Source organism: Bos mutus, chromosome 3, assembly GCF_027580195.1.
Source record: "Bos mutus isolate GX-2022 chromosome 3, NWIPB_WYAK_1.1, whole genome shotgun sequence".
NCBI classification, from domain to species: Eukaryota; Metazoa; Chordata; class Mammalia; order Artiodactyla; family Bovidae; genus Bos; species Bos mutus.
In genome coordinates, this window is record NC_091619.1 from 47,439,073 (window position 1) to 47,457,007 (window position 17,935).

Here is a 17,935-nt window from a genome sequence, read left to right on the forward strand (position 1 = left end):
TAGATCTCTAGCTTTGTTCTGTTTTGCTTCCCCCGTCCAGCCCCTAGTCTCAGGAGAAAAAAGTGAGTCATGCTTCTGAGAACATAACTGTTACAAGGAGGAGATTTGGAATTTCAAAGAATGAAGGGGACCCTTGGGTCTGCTCCAATGGACACAGGAAGTTGCACGTGTGTGGAAACTTCAGAGAAGCCATCTGGTCACTGGAAAACCCTCTGCAGACATCTTGGAGCAGCTGGGATGCCTTGCTCCACCCACGGTTATTATGACTTCAGTCTCCAGTGTCTCAATAAGTGAGGCTATCTGGCCACTTCCCACACCCCAAAACTCTCAAGAGAAAGTGAGATCGTGAGATGTGTATTTGATTCAATAAGCAATGGGGCTTAATGAGATAGATTTACCTTTCTATTTTCAATATAAATTTGACCAAAACCTTCCTTAGCATTCAGCTCACATTTTTCTCTCTTGTTCGCAAACACGACAGTTAACCTGCGGAAGATTTCTTTGGGGAACTCACTGTTCTCTGCGCACCTCATTTACTATAACTTGAGGTAAAGCTAGCTTATTTCCACAATGTTTATGTCTGTCTGGGTGCAGTGATTTAATATATTCCTAAATACTTTAGTCAGGTAACTCTTGGAATTTACTCTCTGATCACCAGTACATAATTTCCAAGTGACTTTGGGATCTAAAGAAAACAAGAGTAATCATTTGAGGGAGGAGACTGCGAAAATACAAGGAAGTGTAGTGTTTAGATTCATTAGAAAGATTTTTAAAATATTTATATTAGTATCAAGAACTTATTTATGTTTCATTTCTTGCCAAGGCTTTGAAGAAATTACATGTATATCCTCAAAGTTTTAAAGCATTATTTCATAAAGAATATGCTACTGTTTATAAATGTAAATGTATGAGATGCTTTTAAAGAATTAAGGCTTTTATTATATTTTTTCTTTTTTCTGCCTTTCTTTACTGCATACGCTTTTTTACTTGGTTTTTTTTGCCCAAACTTTGTAATTTCCCATTCCAGTAATGTGATGGTGGTTTCTAAAAGGACATCTGGAAAACAAATTACTGATTTCTCAGATTGAGCGAGTACCTATTCTATGGTTCAAGAGCATCAGTCTCCTGATAAAGTTCATGGAAAGGCTTGATGTACAAAAATATGATGATGATAACATTTTTCCAGTTTTGTTGAGAAATTATTTACATACGTCACTATGTAAGTTTAAGGTATTCAGCATGATGGTTAGATTTACATATATTGTGAAATGATTACCACCATAGATTCAGCTAACATTCAGTTCAGTTCAGTCGCTCAGTCATGTCCGACTCTTTGTGACCCCATGAATCACAGCACGCCGGGCCTCTCTGTCCATTACCAACTCCCGGAGTTCACTCAAACTCATGTCCATCGAGTTGGTGATGCCATCCAACCATCTCATCCTCTGTCGTCCCCTTCTCCTCCTGCCCCCAATCCCTCCCAGCATCAGAGTCTTTTCCAATAAGTCAACTCTTAGCATGAGGTGGCCAAAGTATTGGAGTTTCAGCTTTAGCATCATTCCTTCCAATAAACACCCAGAACTGATCTCCTTTAGAATGGATTGGTTGGATCTCCTTGCAGTCCAAGGGACTCTCAAGAGTCTTCTCCAACACCACAGTTCAAAAGCATCAATTCTTCGGTGCTCAGCCTTCTTCACAGTCCAATTCTCACATCCATACGTGACCACTACAGAAACCATAGCCTTGACTAGATGGACCTTTGTTGGCAAAGTAATGTCTCTGCTTTTTAATATGCTATCTAGGTTGGTGATAACTTTCCTTCCAAGGAGTAAGCGTTTTTTAATTTCATGGCTATAATCACCATTATCTCCCTATATAGATTCAATAAAAAGAAAAGAAGGAGAAAAAAGTTTCTCCTTGTTATGAGAACTCTTTCCTATGTATCTCACAGCAGTGTTCGCTGTAGTCATCGTGTTGTACAGTACATCCTTAGTACTTAGCTATCTTACAATTGGAAGTTTGCACCTTATGACCACCTTCTTCCAATTCGCCCTCCACTCTCCACGTCAGGTAATCACAAGAGTCTGACATCTCTTTCCATGATTCTGTGAGTTTGAGATCATATAGTATTTGTCTTTGTCAGACTTACCTCTCTTGGCATAATGCCGTCAAGTTCCATCCATGTTGTTGCAAATGGAAGGATTTCCTAATTTTTTAGGCTGTGTATGTGTGTGTGTGCATATGCCACTACTTCTTTATCTATTCATTCATCACTGGACAGTTAGGTTTCATGATGATAATCCTTAGGATAGCTATAATATTAAAAAGAAATCTAAAAATATAATAATAACAATAATGTTCTGTGTAGACCCTGAAAGCATAAAAGATATAGAGAGTTCTTCTTCCTACCCATGACTGTCAGTTCTTTAAGCCAACACTTTCTGTGCTTTTAACTTGTTGTGCCAGTCACTGTGTACTCTAATTTGCTTTCAAAATTAATCTTCACAATTAGTCTATGAGGTAGGTAATAGAGCCTTCCCCTTTTTACAGATGAGGAAACTGGGCTTAGAGAGGTTAGTGCCTTGCAGAAATTACAGTTATGAGTGACAGAGCTGGAACTTGAATCCCACCCTGACCTGCAGCTTGAGCATCTGCCTCTGCTATGTCCACTGCTCTTGTACGTGGAAGCTGCCCATGAAGACTGACAGTGAGGCCAAATAAGGCTGAACTCAGAGGCACTGCCAGGCCTGAGAGAGCCAGAGACTTAAATTGCTAACTCCAAAGTAAAGACAACTTCCATTGAATTTACTGAAAATAATGAAAACTAGTTCTCCAACAATTTAGGGGACAATATCAGCACTAAAATGTGGTTGTGGTTTTGTCTCTCTTTTTAAGCTGGTGACATGAAGGGAATTCTACTGGAGTGTGAGGAGTATTATGTCCCTTGAATATCTACTTTGCGCTGTTAGGTGTTAAGAATAGAGAAGTGAACAAAACTGGTTCCTACATCGAAACGTATAAACATGTGGCCACTGCATCTTTGACACTGGGCAAATTGTTTTTCCTCTTAAATCTGCGTTTATTATGAATACCTAGTCAATCTCTTAAGGATTAATAATCCATAATGGATATCTCTTTGTCTAAACTGCTAAAGTGTATTCTTCCCTACCATATGTAAGTTATTCATGAATAACACCATCAAGTGACCGAATAAGAATGCAGACTTTTTTCCTTTAAAAGTTCATTTGAAAATTTTCTGAGTGAACTATAGGTTTAATTTTCTCCTACAAACTTTTCCCACATTTATGTAAGTCTCTCCTTCCATCTTGCCAGGAAGAGTAGCCTTGTGCTAAAATCAAGCTCAAAAACAGATTTATGTTAGGCAGGATCCCAGTGAGACAGAACTCTAGAAAGTGAGAGCCAAAGTAGTAGAACTAGCCATGTAGGACACCTGATCCTATTTCTTCTTTGAAAAATGGAATTACTGAAACTTTGAGAAATGAAGTGGCTTGCCTATGCTCAGAAAGAAATAACTAACAAATCCAAAATTTAAACCCAGGTCATTTTTTTTTTTTTTTTTTCCTACAGTCCTATGGTTCATGTCAAATTTAATCCTAAGGTCATAAAAGACCCTAGTGTGTGCTCTGGCCCATCACTTTTTCACAATGCTTGGATGGCATCACCAACTCAGTTGGACATGAGTTTGAGTAAACTCCGGGAGTTGGTGATGGACAGGGAAGCCTGGTGTGCTACAGTCCATGGGGTCGCAAAGAGTCAGACACGACTGAGTGATTGAACTGAACTGAACTGGAACAGGCAGATTCTTAGTGAAAGTTGGTTGAGTAAATACATGTGAGGGGACTCCCAGCTTCTGGTGTAATCCCAGTTACCTCCCCATTAGCCATCTCTGTGCTGCATCTCCCCTGCCTTCTTGGACCAAATTATTCAACAATGCTAATACCTCTCTTGCCTGAGCAGCAATAGCAAGCACAGCACCTACAGAGAGAGATATATATATATATATTACTTGGGCAGAGGTGGAGAGCAGTCAGAGCTATTTAACCAGTTCATTTACAAGGATGTATTGACCCCCCCCTCCCGACATGCCACACAGATACTGATGCAAGAATGTTGTAGTAGTAGGAGTTGGTGACAAATCTAGGGCATAGAGAATAGAGAAAAGTAAAGGGAATGTCACTAAAGTGAAAGTGAAGGTTGCTAAAGCATACAAGAATGCAATGCAAAAGCAGGAGAAAATTGGTGACTTAACTGTCTTGATCAAGGTCACATAGCCGCTTGGTACCAGAGTAGGGATTTGAACTCTGGCATTAAGATTAGTCTGGCAGCTTCACATGCTGCTACTCTTCCAATAGACCAGAAGCCATAGTGCCTAGTTTGGGAAATACTTAAATAGGGATAAAGAATGGTACAGAAGCATAAAGGGCAAGGGACAAAAGAAGATGCATATAATCAGTGAAAATGTTTATGGAGAACCTAATTCCTGTGTGTCAGCCCTTATTATGGACTAAACTGTGTCCCTCCCACATCCATATGTTGAAGCCTTAACCCTCAGTGTGACTATATTTGGAGACAAAGCCTTTAGGGAGGTAATTAAGGTTAAGTCAGATCATCAGTATGGAGCCTTAATCCAGCAGGATAGACGTCCTTATAAGAAGAGGAAGACACCACTGGAGAATGTGTACACAGGGAAAAGGCCATGTGAAGACACAGCAGGAAGGTGGCCATCTGTAAGCCAAGGAGAAAGGCCTCAGGAGAAACCAAACCTGCTGGCACCTTGATCTTGGACTTCAAACCTCTGGAGCTGTGAGTAAACCAGTTTCAGTTGGCTAAGCCACCTAGTCTGTGGCAGTTTGTTACAGCAGCCTGAGCAAACTAATACAGCAAAGATGAACAACAGTGAGGGGCTTCTGGGGAAAATCCTATCTCAGTCTCCTTCTGCTCCAAGCTTGCCTGGGCCCAGAGAGGAGATGGGGAGCTGACACAGGCAGCTGAAACTTCACCAGGTATTTTCAAGTTACTCAGTGCCATGCTGAAACAAACAAGGAAAAAGACATGAGTAATGATGAAAGTTGTAGAAAGCCATGATCAATTTATCATTTTCTGTGGCTTATCTGTTTGTATGTACATTGTCTCCTTGGTGGTTTCACGAGAACAAATATTTGTCTCAGAAAACTCATTTCTTGAAAACTCGGAACAAACCTAAACTATTTGGGGCTTCAGATTATCAGTCAAGAATGAATTTCATTGGAAGAATCTGTAGAGGGATGTCAGCAAAAACAGCAGAGAAAAGATCTCTGGAATAATCTTTTCTATAAAGCAATTAGAACACTGGCAAAAAATTGTCAGAATCAACTTTTTTCAGAACTCTGGAAATTAACCAAAGACTTGTGGCAAACTGAGAAGAGTTTACTCAAGAAACAAGGCTGAATTTCAGAAAGAGCAGCAAGTTTTGTGACATTTTAACTTGCTGTGTTTCCCCTCCCCAACTCAACAGTAGCTTTGATAATCAACAGCCCACAAGTACAGTGAAAATCATCAGCCTGGCAACTGCAGGAGGAGGCAGAATAGGGCTAGAACCCCTTCAAAGCCCTATTCCCAGGTGATTGTTATTATTTGATCTATCTGGTGGTTCTTGGGAGACCCACTCACAAAGTTGTCTTTATTTAAATTGACTTGAAGTTTTACTCACTGTGAAAAAATCCTTTGCCCAGAGGCATTAGTTGAAGACAGTACAGCTGCCTAAGGTGGCAAATAATATTTGGGTCAAACAGTAGGCTAGCCAAAAATCTTAGAAGAAACATCTGGGGAATGAGATATCTATGCTGCTGCTGCTAAGTCACTTTAGTCATGTCCGACTCTGTGCGACCCCATAAACGGCAGCCCACCAGGCTTCCCCGTCCCTGAGATTCTCCAGGCAGGAACACTGGAGTGGGTTGCCATTTCCTTCTCCAAAGCATGAAAGTGAAAAGTGAAAGTGAAGTCGTTCAGTCGTGTCTGACTCTTAGTGACCCCATGGACTGCAGCCTACCAGGTTCCTCCGTCCATGGGATTTTCCAGGCAAAAGTACTGGAGTGGGGTGCCATTCCCTTCTCCGGGGATATCTATAGAGAACCTTGAAAAACTTTGACATGCTCCTGGGAATCTAGAGTGCTACATGCATGTCCAGGGCTATGCACATGCTCAGGAAAGACCCAAGAAGAACCAGGCTGACCCTGAGGCTCTACACAAGCAGGAAGTTAAGGCTAAAACAGAGTTTGGAATCTGCCTGTCTGAATGTCAAAGGTGTTTCCCAGAGACTCACAGAGTTCCTCAGCAAAGACCGTGAGGCTTACTAGTCCCAAGCATTTACTCAGGTTTCTGGGGCTTCCCTGGTGGCTCGGGGTACAGAATCTACATTCCAATGCAGGAGACATGGGTTCGATTCCTGACCTGAGAAGATCCCACATGCTGCAGAGAAACTAAGCCCATATACAACTACTGAGGCTGTGCAGGAGAGCTTGGGAGCCACAACCACTGACACCGCGTGCTGCGGCCACTGAAGCCCTCGCGCCCTAGAGCCGGCGCTCCACAGCAAGAGGGGCCTCCGCGCCGAGAAGCCTGCGCGCTGCAACAGGAGAGCGGCCCGCCCACCACAAGAGAAGAGCCCGCACAGCAGCGAAGACCCAGCACCGCCAGAAACAAATATTAAATAACTAAATCAAATTATTTTTTAAAAACCAGGCTTCTGTCCAATCATTAACCACAAAGCTAAATAAGCGGAGACTTTAGTAGCCACACAAGACAAAATATACCGAATTAAACTACAGAATTAGTTCAGAAAACAGGTCATCACTAAACAAAGCACCAACAACACTAGATGCTGAGTGGAGAGACACTGATTTCCAGAGTTACCGGGTTATGTTTTTTAATGTACCATTTTCAACGACAAAAAAATATGAAACACGCAAAGAAACAAGAAAGTTTGGCTATACTCAGAGGAAAAAGCAGTCAATAGAAACTGTCTGTGTGGGAGCCCAGATGCGGGGCTTGCTGAACAAAGGCTTTAAATTAGCTATTTGAAATATGTTCAAAGAACTTAGGAAAACTATGCCTAAAGAACTAGAGCAAAATATGAGAAAAATGGCTTACCAAATAAAGAGATGAAAATTATTAACAAGAACCAAGTAGAAACTCTGGAGTTAAGAAGTACAGTACTGAAATGGAAAAAGTCACTAGAGTTCAACAGCATGTTTGAGTTGGCAACAGGAAAAAAAATCAATGAACTTTGAGACAGGTCAGTTGACATTATCCAGTTTGAGGAAAAGAAAAAAACAAATGAAGAAAAATGAACAGAGTATCAGAGAGCTGAAGGACAATACAAGAATAGCAAAATATGCATAATGAGAGTACCAGAAGAAGAGGAGAGAAAGGATTAAAAAGAAGAATGAAGAAATAATGACTGGAAACTTCCCAAATTCGATGGAAAACACTAATCACCCAAGAAGCTGAAAACAACAACAACAAAAACAACTCCAAGTAGAATGAATTAAAAAATGAACACGGATAATAATCGTATCATAATCTAAGAGAACACTTAAATCATAACCAAAGCTTAAGAGAAAGAAAGAATCTTGAAAGCAGCAAGAAAGAAGTGGTTCATCATGTACAGAAGACTTTCAAGAAGATTAAAAACTGATTTCTCATCGGAAGCCATGGAAATCAGAAGGCAGTGGGATGATGTATTCAAAATACCGAGAGAAAGACTGTCCATCAAGAATTCTAGGTCCAGCAAAGCTACCTTTCAAAAATGAGAAAGAAAGCAAGATATTCCCAGATAAACAAAAACTGAAAAAGAAAATCTGTTACTAGCAAACCTGCCCTACAAAACAATACTAAAAGGACTTTCAAGCTTAAGTGAAAGCTCTAGACAGTAACATGAACCCATAGAGCACAGGTAAAAGATAACTACGTAATAAATATAAAAGGCAGCATAACTGTGTTTTTTGTTTTTAATTCTTTTTTCCTTCTATTTGATTTGAAAGACAACCACATAAAATAACTATAAATCTGTGTTGACAGGCAAACAATGTAAAAAGATGTGATTTGTTTGACAACAACAGCAAAGCAGATGGGAGATAATGGAGCTACACTGGAGCAAAGTGTTTGTATACTTATTGTTAAGCTGTTATTAATTCAAAATGGACTTCACAGGTGGTACTAGTGGCAGAGAATCCACCTGCCAATGCAGGAGACACAAGAGACTTGGGTTCAGTTGCTGGGTCTGGAAGATCCTCTGGAGGAGGAGATAGCCACTCACTCCAGTATTCTTGCCTGGAAAATCCCATGGACAGAGGAACCTGGCAGGCTACAGTCCATGGGGTCACAAAGAGTTGGATATGACAGTGACTGAGCACACACCCTATTAATTCAAACTGGACTGTTATAAATTAAGATGATGATTGTAACTTCTGAGTCAACCATTAAGAAAACTTTGGAATAATCTGTGGTACAGATGATTAAATCCAGCAAAGCCTCACTAGTACTAGCAAAACAGTGGTAAAACCAGTATGAATTGGTGAAATCTCTAAAGAAAGGAAATTCTTCATTGAGGACATCATTTTTTTAATCAATTAATCAATTAGTTTATCAATACACAGTAACTGGAAGAGCCTACAAGATGTTCTTTCATTCGCCTTAGACTGAGGGTCTATTATGTGTCAGGCACTATATGATGCTGTTGAATAGAGGCTTAGCTGAATCTGTCTTAATGAAGTTATGGACCCATAACTTCTAGCAAGGTGTCTATTTCTGTCATTTTAATTTCCTAATTACGCTGGTCTCCCTTGATAGTCTCCCTCATTAACCATCTTCATATCTAATCTAATCCATTTACTCCCTCAGCAAATATGTGTTGAATTCCTGCTGTGTGTCATCTGTTAGCGATATAGTGGGGAACAAGGCAGGGGGCATTCTTGTCCTCCTGGCCTTAGGGAGCTTCCATGTCATGTGTCACGTTGTGTGATACATGGTAAGGGGTGAATGTGCTGGAAAGAAAGTCAAAACCCAGGTATAGGGAGGGGATGCTTTCAGGTAAGGTGATAAGGAAAGAATAGAAACCTCAATAAAATGCAAAGATCTGGGGAAGGAGTGTTTCAGGAAGGGGACTAACTATGAAAACTGAGGGGGACTCCTGAAGCCTGAAAGCTCTAGAGCCTGTGCTCTGCAACGAGAGAAGCCCCCGCAGTGAGAAGCCCATGCAGCACAACTAAAGAGCAGACCATGCTCGCCACAACCAGAGAAAAGCCTGTGCAGCAATGAAGACCCAGCGCAGCCAAATAAGTAAATGAATACACAAAATTATTTTTTAAAAAACTGAGGCAGAAAGAGTTATACCTGTGAGGATTAGGAAGGTGGCCAACGTGAGTGGGGTCTCTTCTTTCGACATTCACCCTGCCTTCTGTGCCTCCGACTACAATCCAATCCTTAGCTGTGGCACTCACGTCTAAGTTACTTCAAGAATCTTCTTATTCTTTTTGCCCCAAGTCTGTGTCCCACATAATTTATTCTACACTCCACTGCCAGAAACATTTTCCAGAACACTTTCATCTTGTCACCTCACAGTTAAGAAGGGCCAAGCCCTTCAGTTCCCCCAGAGCATTTACTGGTTTCTGACCTTGTACCGGACACTTTTCTGGGCACTGTGCCTCCACCAGTGCAGCACGATGACCAGCTTCCTGCTCTCACAGGGCTTTCGTTCCTGAAGGACAAGACAGACACCAGACACATATCAAGATAATTTCAGGTAATAGTGTTGTTGTTAGTCACTCAGCCACGTCCAGCTCTTTGTTACTCCATGGACTGCAGTCTGTCTGTGGAATTCTCCAGGCAAGAGTACTGGAGTGGGTAGCCATTCCCTTCTCCAAGGGATCTTCCTGACCCAGAAACTGAACCCAGGTCTTCCACACTGCAGGCAGATTTTTAACATCTGAGCCATCAGGGAAGCCCAAGGCAATAGTAAGCGCCAACAAGAAAGCAGAGAAATTGTGACAGAGTGGATGACCTGAAGAGTTCTGAGGTGGTCTGGAAAATCTGGGGGTAAAATCTGTTCCAAGAGTGGGAACAGCAGGTACCAAAGCCCTAACATGGGGTCCTTCAGGGGCTGACCTCCTTGGGGAAGTGTCCATCCTCTATCTGAGTGCTTGTCAGAATGGTCGTTTGTCACCCTCCTGCAGACTACAAGACCATAGAGCACAAGAACCCTATCTAATTCTTACCAGACCACCTGCAGTGCTGTGGGTCACTGATGACCTCCTAGGGAACTGAACTGAATCAAGCTCAGTGTCCTAATCTGGCCAGTGGGGTCACAGAGTGTTGAGCTCCAATCCAACCTTAACTCACATTCCTGAACCTTTTTAAGCTAGCATCCTCTCTGTCCTCCCGTCTCTGGGTAAAACTTGGCAAAGTTTACAAACTTTAATAAATCAATATTATAGGAATATAAAATTTCAGAACACAAGTTATTCTTTGCCTCATTACATAAATCTCCTCTCAAGAATGAAAAGGTTTTCCCTGCTGGACTGATTTAGTCAACTCTTTGAAAAAGCATTTAAACTTTTGACATTGATATTCACAATAGTGACTTGTGGAAAAAGCTTTATCTTGGTGTAGCAGTTTTGTTTAAAGATGTTTGTTGAAAGACTGTCACTGCTTTACTCATTGAATTAATATTAATAATTAATATTACCTTTGCACTTCCCCTGGTGGCTCAGTGGTAAAGAGCCTGCATTGCTGGAAACATAATGAGATACAGGTTCAATCCTTGGGTCAGGAAGATCCCCTGAAGGGGGCATGGCAACCCACTCCAGTATTCTTGCCTGGAGAATCCCATGGACAGAGGAGCCTGGCAAGCTAGGGTCACAAAGAGTCGGACACGAGTGAAATGACTCAGAACACATGCAATATTACCTTGAAGCACTTCTGTGTGTTAGGTATGGCACATGTTCCTGGGCATACAAGGGTGAGTAAAATATACACATTCTGTTGCTTATACTTTACTTTCCTTATACTTTACTATACCTTACACTTTACAATCTTGTCAGGGATACAGGTTAGGAAATAATAAAAGAGACAAATACATAATTTTGGCTTATGATACATTCTTTTAAAGAAACAAACAGCATACAGGACAGAGAATAACAGAGAGAATTTTGCATAGCAATTTGTGGTCAGGGAACACCTTACCTTTAAACATTGACTCAGCTATGCAAACAGAAGGGATGAATTTCACAAATTTTATTAAATTCTAAATAATTTGCTTAACACTGACAGGTAGTTTCCGATCTTCCATGGCCAGTATACCTTTGTACATTCTTACAGAAAGGATGTATTAGCTGTGTCAACACTCTGTTCTTTGTGTCCCAGAAGCATATTCTCTACCAGTCATTTGAGCTGGATAGAGTGACAGCGTGTTTCCCAATGAGATCTATCCCTCTGAGGAGTTCCAAGCATGCAGATGGCTGTGGTCTCCTGGTGGTCAGGTCCCACAGCCACCCAGCAGAAGCCCTTGCAGGGCACACAGTTTGCCTGGCTAGAACGTGGTGTCCACAGAACATCTGGGGGACACTGGGGTTGGAGACCAGTGACCATGTCCGTCCCATGGCCACAGGCCTCATTCCACCCTTGACCAGAGACTTCACAGCCCTGGGCTGTGGGTCCTGTGAGGCCCACAGGAGAGCATAGACGAATTAGGGCCGATACTTCAGGACCTCACAGAGTTAATACAGGAAGGCACTTATGAGTCCAGTTAAATGGTTTTTTCTGAAGCAGCTGCCCCAGTCTTCTCAGGAGCATGAGAAGCATGAAGCAGGCTTGGAGAGCTGTGTCTGTGCATGCCCAGGGCAGACAGAAATTGTTGTGAATACCAGCGACCAACAAACACATGTGGAGCGTCCCTCCCTGCATTCCTGAAGGGAATGTGGAAACACTAATAATGAGAAGGACAATTAGAAAGTCACAGGACAGAATTTGGTGAGATCCCTGAGCTGGTTTTAAACAATTTGAGGTATTCTGAGCAGGAGCCCCCAGCAAAGAAACATGTTTAGGATTGTTGGACGATTATCAGTTAGTGGTTCATCAAATAAAACAAAGTGTTTCTAGTCCAGGCCTGCAACAGGTGGAGAAAGATAAGAATAGCAATCAGGGAGTCAAGGGAGAGACCCCTGTGTGAGGCCGAGCAACCCAGATGTGTGGCCATGTCATTTCTCCTCAGATGAGTTCCCAGTGCGGGGAACACTTACTTAGTCCTAAGACTAAACTCAAATAAGAACCTTAGATATAAATTGATCACTGTTATGAGAGCCCATAATTCCCATAAGCATTTCTGACCAAGGATGGTTTCTCCCTTTTATTCATTCACCAAAATTTGTTGAGCTCCTACTATGTGCCAGGTACTATTGCTGCTCTGTCATCAGTGCCTCCAAAGTCAAAGAGACAGTCTCTGCCCTCACAGAGTTCACTTTCTAGTGGAGTCGGTGGGGGAGACAGAAAATAGACTAATAAATAAGCAAGTGCTATGAAAAGCACTAAAGCAGGTAAGAAGGGGATGAGGGTGCAGGGTGATGCCAAGGGGGCCTTCAGAAAAACCCTCTTTAAGGGATATTGCCTAGAGGGGTCAAGGAGGCCCTTCTGATAAGTGACATCTGTGTAGACAGTACAGAGTAAACTGTCTGGGAAGATGTAGGAGAGGATTCCCACAGAACAGGAGAAGCAAGTGCAAACCCTGGGGCAAGAAGTGTTCTTGGCATGGTCGAGGAACAGCAAGAAGCTGTGTGGCTGAGCAAATGAGGGAGAGGAGGGTAGGGAATGAGATCAGAGATGTAGGCAGGGGTTGGACCGTGTTTAGCCATGAAAAGACTGGGATAGGAGCTGTGGAAATGTTTTGAGCAGAGAACTGATGGTATCTACTCCAGACTTTTTGGCTGAGTGTACAAAACAGAGAGGAAGCAGGAATAGCCCAGGGAGGACACAAGGGAGTTAGATCATTCACAGGTTGTTAACATGAGATTCCCCAGCCATACCAGGAAGCCCTGGTGAAGGTGAGTTAAGAATGAGTCACATTTCAAAATTATAGAATTTCAGTTAATCAGAAAGTCTGTGAAATGCCACAGTCCTATATAGTAGCCACTAACCACATGTATATATTGACAACTTGAAATGCAATTAGTCTGAATTGAGATGTTCTGTGAGTGTAAATTACACTGAGTTTCAAAGACTTGGTACCAAAAAAAAAAAAAGAAAAGAACAGGAAAAAAAAAAAGAAACTAGAATGTGAAGCATTTCATTAAAAATTTTATACTATACTAATTAAAAGTTGAAATGATAATGTTTCTAATATACTGAGTTAAATAAAACATACTCTTTTCTCTCCTTAGAATTTTTATCACATAATAGCACATATGTCACATGTTAACTTTTTACTATATATTGTATTCCCAGGTGGCTCAGTGGTAAAGAATCTGCCTGCCAAGGCAGGAGAAGCGGGTTCAGTCCTTGAGTTGGGAAGATCCCTGGAGAAGGAAATGGCAACCTACCCCAGTATTCTTGCCTGGGAAATCCCATGGACAGAGTAGCCTGGTGGGCTACAGTCCATGGGGTTGCCAAAGAGTCAGACATGACTGAGTGACTAGATAACAACCACAACCCTGTTAGCCACACAGTTTAAATGCTTGATCTTGGATTGAAAGGAAGGTCATGAGTGCCAAGCTGTTGGCAAGCTGCTCTGAGAATTTTCAAGTTTGTCTTAACATGGGCATTCACAGAGCAAGCTGTAGACAAGTTTTGATAAAAAGAATAATGTGGCCTCTCTTCTCAAAGGATTTAATTTAGCAAAGTAATGACAAAGGAAAGTAATCTCATTTAAAATAGGACCACATTTTTCAAATGAAGTCAAATGCTTCCGTTACAGGCTCTTTCTCTTTTTCCTGCTACCTCTGACCCCATGGCCTCCAAATCACATTCCTTATGGTGGAGTTCAGTCGTTAACGGATCTAAATATGACTTACCTTAGGGCTCATGGAATTCAGACATTAGGGCTAAAATTTATCCCCTCAACCAGGAGGAAGCAAATCCTTCTTAGACTTGGAAGAACCTGCTCTAGAAATTAACTTCACCTATTTCTTTTTACTTTTTAAAATGGAGCTACTAGGAAATTCAAAATTAAAATTTGTGGCTCACATTATATCTCTGTTGGACATCACTGGTATTATAAACTGACTTACTTATACAAAGAAATCCTTTGTGATTTCAAGACTTGAACATTTTTCTAAAATGTGTTGTCCATTTTCTGGTTTTAGTAGGCAAAGTTATGCAAAATATAGCTAACGTAATTGGACTTACTTTCATTAAGCAGCTGAGCGTGTCAGTGATTTTGCATCACCAAAGCTTTGTTCTAAACATCTCTCAGTGTCCCGGTTCTTGTAAAGATGGTAAAATGGCTCTTCCACACTGGCTTTGCCCTTGGAGGGGCCCCTGGCCTGGAGACCTGAGCCTCACAGGTTCAAAACATGAACTTCATAGGTTTCCTGGCTGAGCTCCTAAGGACAAATTTCTCAAGAGTTCATATGAGAACAGTGACTTCCCAGAAGGACAAGCTTTTCTGGGTCATTCTATCTGGCTTCTTGCTAATTAATTTTTTTACCTGCCAAAGGTATCTATGCCATGAGTTGGGCCCCAAATCCAGGTGGGGCAATGCAAGCTACAGGGTGGATCCATTGAGCAGGGGCCAAGCTGTGCTAAAGATGAACGGCTTTACACGTGCAAGGCTGGGTGTGGGAATGGGGTGGGCAGACCTCACAGAGACGGCCACTAACATGAGCTCACCTCAGCTGTATGTCTCCCAGTCCCCCCTCAGCTTTCCAACATCTCACTTCCCAGGAATAATCAAGCTTTACAGGAACAAGTTAAACTGTTCAGATTCTCTAAAGGTGTCCATACCCACTCAGAAAGCAACTTAATAAGAAAGGAATCATCAGGAATCAGAACATTTGGGTTAGACCATCCCTTCGCTCTGCTCTCTGTGGAAGAGATTGTTCAGGAGGGCAAATCCATCCGTATTTGGAGTCTGCTTGGTAGGCAAAGACTGTGAGTAGGAGAGATAGAAGGGTGTCCTAAACATTTGGAAAAGCGAGAGGGGTTAAATCATAAAGCCAAATCACCCAGTAGGTTGAAGAAGAGCCATTTCTATTGCTTATCTTGGAATAAATATTCAAGAGATATTTATGGTCTGCATGCATGTCCAATCTAAGAGTCAGTGAGACAGAATGATTCCTGGGGCAGAACAAGACACAACTGAAGTATTAACATATGGAGGAATGAGTTAATCACCCACAGAAGCACAGAAAGGAGGGAGTTTCAGAAACAAGTTTGACTGTGCCTGTTGGTATCATCCCATGAGACTAGGGTGAATTTATTTGAGGTGGATTAGAGGTCAATGTGGAGAAGGCAATGGCACCCCACTCCAGTACTCTTGCCTGGAAAATCCCATGGATGGAGGAGCCTGGTAGGTTGCATTCAAGGGGTCGCTGAGAGTCGGACACGACTGAGCGACTTCACTTTCACTTTTCACTTTCATGCACTGGAGAAGGAAATGGCAACCCACTCCAGTGTTCTTGCCTGGAGAGTCCCAGGGACAGGGGAGCCTGGTGGGCTGCCAGACGTCTATGGGGTCACACAGAGTCGGACACGACTGAAGCGACTTAGCAGCAGCAGAGGTCAATGAGGACATAGAGGGCCCAACTGAGGAGAAGGACATATCTGGCTGTCAGAGCCCAGATCATCCAATATCTGAGTCCTAGAACTATTAATATGCTACTAGGTTCTTAATCCAGGATCACTCAGCTGACAATTTGGCTTCCTGCAGCTTTCCACTGTGAGAGACTGTGCTAATGAGATTTATTTGATTATCTAGCCTGTCTAAGAGTTATATTTTTCTATCCTAGTTAGTTAATTGAATTAATAGTTAAAGATAGCAACATTTTTGAGCATAGAATTTATTCACACAATCAAGCATTTAAATGAATTGTGTCTTCAAGTCCACGAGACTTACTCAAATGGCAGATTCAGTAAGTCCAGCTAGTGCATCCTTCCTATCGAGACCCCTGTGTGTTACTGAATTCCACTGCCTTCCAATGCAGTCTTCAGCAGCGAGTGCAAAGAATCACATTCCAGTCTGACTGAGATGGCCAATTTGGAATCTGTAAATCCAGTCAGCTGACCACAGCCCCACACTTTGGATAGCTGTGTGGACTATAGGTGTTGTTGTTGTTCAGTCTCTCAATTGTGCCCGACTCTTTGCAGCCCCATGGACTGCAGCACACCAGGCTTCCCTGTCTCCCAAAGTTTGCTCAAACTCATGTCCATTCAATCGGTGATGCCATCCATCCATCTCATCCTCTGTCGTCCCCTTCTTCTCCTGCCTTCCATCTTTCCCAGCATCAGGGTCTTTTCTAATGAGTCAGCTCTTAACATGGAGTGGCCAAGTATTGGAGCTTCAGCTTCACCATCAGTCCTTCCATTGAATATTCAGGATTGATTTCCTTTAGGATTGACTGGTTTGATCTCCTTGCAGTCCAAGGGACTCTCAAGGTGTTGAGAAGAGAAAGAAACTGAGTTGAATGTTTATTTACCTGAAAACAGCTCTTGGATGTTTTTCAAAGGTCAGTCTCTATTATCAGCATTTTGATGTATGAAAATATAAAATCAGTGTTGTAGTTTATTCATGCCTGCTGTATAGTCAGGCCACTCAAGATGGGTGCTCTCTTGCTCTCTGTACATCCTCTGCTCAAACAGTGCCTGCTACACCTATATCATACTCACATGACTGACCTTCCTACATACTGGCCGCAGTACTGATTTTGAATCAATATTGATTCAAAAATACTGATTATTTTTGAATCAGTGTTTCATATAACTTTTTCTCTTTTTAAAATGTTTTATTATTTTAATATTTATTTCATTTTATTTTCCCCTGGTGGCACAGATGGTAAAGAATCTACCTGAGATGGGTTGGGAAGATCCCCTAGAGGAGGAAATGGCTGCCCACTTCAGTATTCTTGACTGGAAAATTCCATGAACAGAGGCAGACTACAGTCCATGGGGTTGCAAAGAGTCAGACAGAACTGAGAACACATGCATATGCATATTGGTTATGAAGGTAAATGTCAGAGCTTAGAAACCAAAGAGGACACAGGAAAGAAATCTTGAGAGGAACAAAAGTGGACATTTCTACTCCCCCTGGGGATGGAGAGACAACAGGTGGTGTCCCAGGGTGAGGACTCTCTCGTTGGGTCCATGGAGGAGATGCAGCCAGCAGTGGGCGCACAAACCAAAGTAGGGGCTGGGGATGGGTGGAAATACCTCAGCTTCTCCCTTCCTCCTGCCTTCTAGTCTTCTACCAATTCCTCCCAATGACTGAATTTAGCAGTGAGGAGGCAAGGGAGCCTGGAAAATACATTTCCCTACTTTAAAGGGCTAGACAGAGAAGGGCCAATCTTGAATGTAACAGCAAATAGATACTATGCAAAAATCAGCAATGTAGTGGTAGGTAAGCCACAACTATAGCAATGGGTGGGTGGGGATGGGGAAAAGAGAGACTGAAAGTTTACTGTAGCCAGTGATTAAAGAGAGGAGTTGGTGGTCCACAAGGACTTTCTTCTGCTTATCTTGAGCAAAAGTGATTATCAAATATTTTAAAGGATTTTTAGGAAAGTGAGGGAGAGTGTCATTAAAATGAGCTAAAATCCAGGAAGCGTGAACTAGTAGGGAGTATTAAAGAATAATGCATGCTTGGTTTGCAAAATAAAAGGTTTAGAAGTAGCACTGAACTAACTTCTTATGGATACAATTCATTATAATAAAGGTGGTCTAGAAGGATGGAGAT

At 42.0% G+C, this 17,935-nt stretch overlaps 1 long non-coding RNA gene across 2 annotated transcripts in view; it reads right to left on the reverse strand.

Moving 5' to 3' along the window:
- LOC138987229 (uncharacterized) overlaps positions 1 to 17,935 on the reverse strand; it is a 50,616-nt gene that overhangs the window by 16,730 nt on the left and 15,951 nt on the right. For both annotated transcript variants that reach the window (XR_011463669.1, XR_011463668.1), the window contains exon 2: positions 9,394 to 9,757. This is a non-coding gene — a long non-coding RNA (uncharacterized lncRNA). The remainder of the gene's footprint in view (positions 1 to 9,393; positions 9,758 to 17,935) is intronic.